Raw genomic sequence first — 4,460 nt, 5'->3', positions numbered from 1 at the left:
CCCCCCCCCCCCCCCCCCCCCCCCCCCCCCCCCCCCCCCCCCCCCCCCCCCCCCCCCCCCCCCATACTCTCTTCCTCTCTTTCCCTTCTGTCAACCAGGAGACCATCACGTCTCCCTTCCTCCTTCTCCCTCCAGGGGAGTTGGGCTTTCTGAAATCCATCAGCTTCTCTCCCTCTCCCACTTCTCTCCTGCTGTCGGATGGATTTATTCCTTTTCTAAACAGTGAACATTGGAAATGAGACTGTGGGTTTTTTTTTTTTTTTTTTTTTTAATTTTCCTTTTTGGGTTTTTGAGCAACCTCATGTCCCCTTCCCAGGGAGCTTCCTTATTTACCTCTTAGAACTTGGATGGATGGGAGGTAGAGCACTGTATTTCAGCATGCTTTGTTTTCTGGTGCGATTACATAGCAAGGCTTTAATGCCATTTGGGCAGATAAGCTTCTGCACCTTTGTTGTACTTAACTATGTTTTCTTCTCTCATCTCCTCTTTGTCTTTTCTCTTTTTCCTCTCCCCCTTTTCCTGCCTCCTTCCTCCTGGCCTTCTTTTCTCTTTCTTTACCTTTCTCAGATTATCCTTCCAGGTTTTCGTAATAAATTTATATTTTGTAAAAGGATTTTGTTGTACAAGGTTTTGCATCTTCACTGAATCTGACTGGCTTTTATTTTCTTCTCCAAAATCAGGTTTTTGTTCTTAACATCTTCTCTCCCCATCATGTCAGTCACTGTTTTGGTTTTGGCACCATCAATATCAAATGTACAAACGGTTCTTGCTAACCAACACCAGGTATATCTGATGTTCAGATGAGTTCCAATAAAAATAATTTTTTTTTCAAAAGGTGTCCTTTCTTGAGTGCTGGAGGGCTTCTGAGCAAGTCCAAACAGCTCTGTTTAGCCCAACAATAAGCCTGTTCCTTTAGACTGGCCAAAGGTGTATTACCTCATTTGCTTAATGGGAGTCCTGACCCAAATGTGGGGTGCCAATTTGGAGGACTTTGGGCGGGAAAGTTGGTCTGTGAGTTCTGAAATTGGAAGTGGAGTTCAGGTATGTGTTTTCCCAAGGCAGCTTGGTCCAGTGAGGACATGCAGGTCTAAGCAAAGATCCTCTGAGCCTGTTTACTCCGTGAGGATGATGCCTCCTCGGTAGGTGATTCTGATGTGAGGGTCCTGTGAAGTAATGGGAGAGCAAGTGCCTGGGGACTCCTGACATTCAGTTGCAGTTTGGTTTTCTTCTGGAATTTTCAAAAGCAGTGATTTTCATACTACTATCAGATCCCAGGAATGGTTTTTTAAAGGGGTTCTGGGGCCAGTGGGGGCCCACCAGCTCTTCAGTCTGGGCAGTTCAGCTGTTCTCAGTTTTAATATTGTGTCTCTGTGTACTTTAAGGAGTTTTTCTTCTATAAAGGACCTTTAAAAAATACTCCAGAGATCTAGGACTAGAGCAGAGGGGAGGAGTTTCCCAAACCTAGGGTAGTTTTGCTCAGTTCGTGCTATCCAATATGGAGCCACTAGCCATGTGCAGCTGGTGAGTGCCCTTGCAACGTGGCTACAGCAAACTGATGAGCTACGAGTGTAAATACATACCACACCTCAAAGGCTTAGTATGAAAAAAGGAACGTAAAATAGCTTCATAACTTTTATATATGTGTTGAAATATTTGGGGTATGTTGGTTTAAATAAAATTTTATTAAAATCACCTGTTTCTTTTTCATGTTTTAATGTTGCTACTAGAAAATATTAAATTACCTATGTGGCTTGTATTTGTGGCTCCCACTATACTTCTTGGACAGCACTGCTCTAGACCTCCAGAACCAGCAGTTGTGCCACTGCTTCCACTCCCAGGCCTCACATAAGCTGAGACTAGGTAGAGCCGAGAGGGTCAGCTGGCCCATGGGCGGGCCCAGGCTCTCACCAAGGGTTCCTTTTGGGCACCAGCCTTCATGGTGCCAAGACTTTCTTGTGTGTTAATGAGACACTGCTGGTGTTGGGAGCAGAGGCCCAGGCAGCTGGCCCTGGTTGCTGTGCTGTGTGCTAGAATTATGTAATATGTGCTGCCCAGAAAGGCCACTAGATGCTGCTCTGTGATCCCTGAAAGAACAAAGCAGACTTCCTCAGCAGCCAGGATTCAGCTGGCTCTATTTGGAACCCTTTATGGAAGCTGTAGCTGGCTGCAGCCTTTGGCCTCCCTTCCTCAGGGTGGTATGGGAAGTGGGGCATGCAGAGGAGCAGACTCCACTGATCCCTGGACATCCTAGCCAGCCCAGGACGGTAGCCAACAAACAGGCTGACTGATTGATGGAGGTGAGATTTGGAGATCTTTCCTGCAGTTCTCTGATCAAGATGACTGGGAAGAAAACAGCTCTGCCTTCTGGATCCTTGATTCTGCCAGAATTATTGCCCTGTCTTCCTTGCTTCCCAGTTGGAGCAGTGATGGGAGTTGGTGGTTGGGTGGTGGTGGTGGGTTGAGTGAGCAGAGGAGCTAGGTGGTGGCTTGAAACAGGCATGACAGGCTTGGCCTGGATGGGTATGGGTTCCTGACAACCCCTCTCAGTCACAGCAGCGAGTGGGCTGGTGCGTCCCACTCATGCTCAGTTGCAAACATTACTGCCTTTGACTAGCGTGGGGTAGTTCTGCGGAGAACTTTTTGAAGGTTCTAGGGAAGGGCTGGCTGGACAAAGACGAGAGAGGGCGCTGGAGAGTTGCAAACATTACTGCCTTTGACTAGCGTGGGGTAGTTCTGCGGAGAACTTTTTGAAGGTGCTAGGGAAGGGCTGGCTGGACAAAGACGAGAGAGGGCGCTGGAACATGGCAGGCTAGGAAAGTGCAAACGCGTGCTGCTTTGGTTTGGGAAGCAGGATGGGGTGAGGTGGAGCTTGGTACTGCCCACCATGAATTGTAATAGCTAGAATTGAAATTCAGAATTACAGGTAACAGAGTAAGCCCAGGCTTTTCTGAGGGGTGGGTTACAGGCATATTTTGGGAAATAGAAAGCATTTCACCTGAACACTAGCATTTGAAGGGGGCTTGAGACATAGAAAAGGCAATGTGGACATGAAGCAGAATCGGGAGCTGGGCCTCCACTAGGTGCTGCAGGAAAAGAGGCTGGGGTTCAGCTTTGTCTCAGGAAGAGAGACATTGGGCCAGGCAGTCTGAAGGACCCACAGGTTACTTCTTTGAGCTTCTTACTGTGAGGGGAAGGAGGGTTGAGGACACCTCCAGTTGAAGAACAGGTAGGGTTGTAAAATGAACATTCAGAAGGAGGGAGGGGACACATTGACCTAAGAGCCTGCCTTCCTCTTCTAAGTTACTGTAACAGTTGCTGTGAATGCTCTGAAGTGCTGGAAAAAGTAGCCTTCTGGGTGCAGAACAATGCATTTTCCACTCTGTGGTCACCAAGGTCCCTAAAGCTCTGAATTACCACTATTGACAGAAGTCTCTGGGTGGTACATAAACAAATTCTAGCACTTTCTGACTTGATAGCAGCACTCTTCTGAGTGATACCAGGTTCCTCTTCAGTACCCCCAGGGGAGTTGGCAGAACTGGCACAAGTTGACAGGCTAGTATGCTGGAGCGGCAAGGGAATCGGGGATTATCCTCATCTGGAGTGCTAGTTTCCTCCTTTCTAGGTTTAGAGATGATAATCTGGATTAAGAAATGGTTTGTCTCCTGTTTTCCCAGGTTTTTGGTCAGACTTGAATCAATCCCCAGAACCAAACTAAAATAAAAGAATAAACAAGTGGCCTTTACGAAGAATCTGGATTCATGTCTGTGAGAGGAACAACTCTTATTCAGAACCAGAATGTACTCAATTTTACTGGCATCGAGTTTTCAAATTATACATATTGAGAATGAAAACCATTTAAATCAGAGGGTCAGAGGCTGGTTGGAGGAGCAGTTGCTTCGGTTATAACACAACTGATAAGAGGGTGAGTGGAAACTTCAAGGTCGTATTTGTGACGGGCCTCAAGAGTGGCGGGGCATCCGCGAGCCAGGAGCCTCAGGGTGCTGTCCCAGGTGTGGTGTGGAGAAGCCAGTAGCTGTGCAGTGGCCCAGAACTGCCACGCTCTCTGGCCTGGATTTCTCAGACGTACCCGGGCCGCGGACATGTACCAAGACTGAGGGAACGTTGGCCCCGGAGGGGAAGGCTCTAAAGCAGGGGGCTGTCCACTCGGGATGCGCGTAGCACTCAGGTGGCCTCAGGAAAGGGCTTTCTTCCCCGAGCTCCTTGTCTGCTTTCCCCGGGGACGAGGGTGTTCAATAGGAGGCGGGAGCCCGGGGCCCCGGCCTCCGTGGGGAGTTCTTCACGCGTCCCTGGCGGCAGCCTCAGCCCGGGCGGCCCGCGCGTTGCGAGGGCGGGGACGCGGCCGGCAGCTGCGGGCGCCGCGGCGGGAACAAAGGCAGCACGTGTCTGGGCGGGGTCGGCCTCGGCCCCGCCCCCCGGCGCGCCCCATCCCCCCCTCCCTT

Source organism: Galeopterus variegatus, unplaced genomic scaffold (assembly GCF_000696425.1).
Source record: "Galeopterus variegatus unplaced genomic scaffold, G_variegatus-3.0.2 Scaffold660, whole genome shotgun sequence".
NCBI lineage: Eukaryota > Metazoa > Chordata > Mammalia > Dermoptera > Cynocephalidae > Galeopterus > Galeopterus variegatus.
This window is presented reverse-complemented; position numbering follows the sequence as displayed.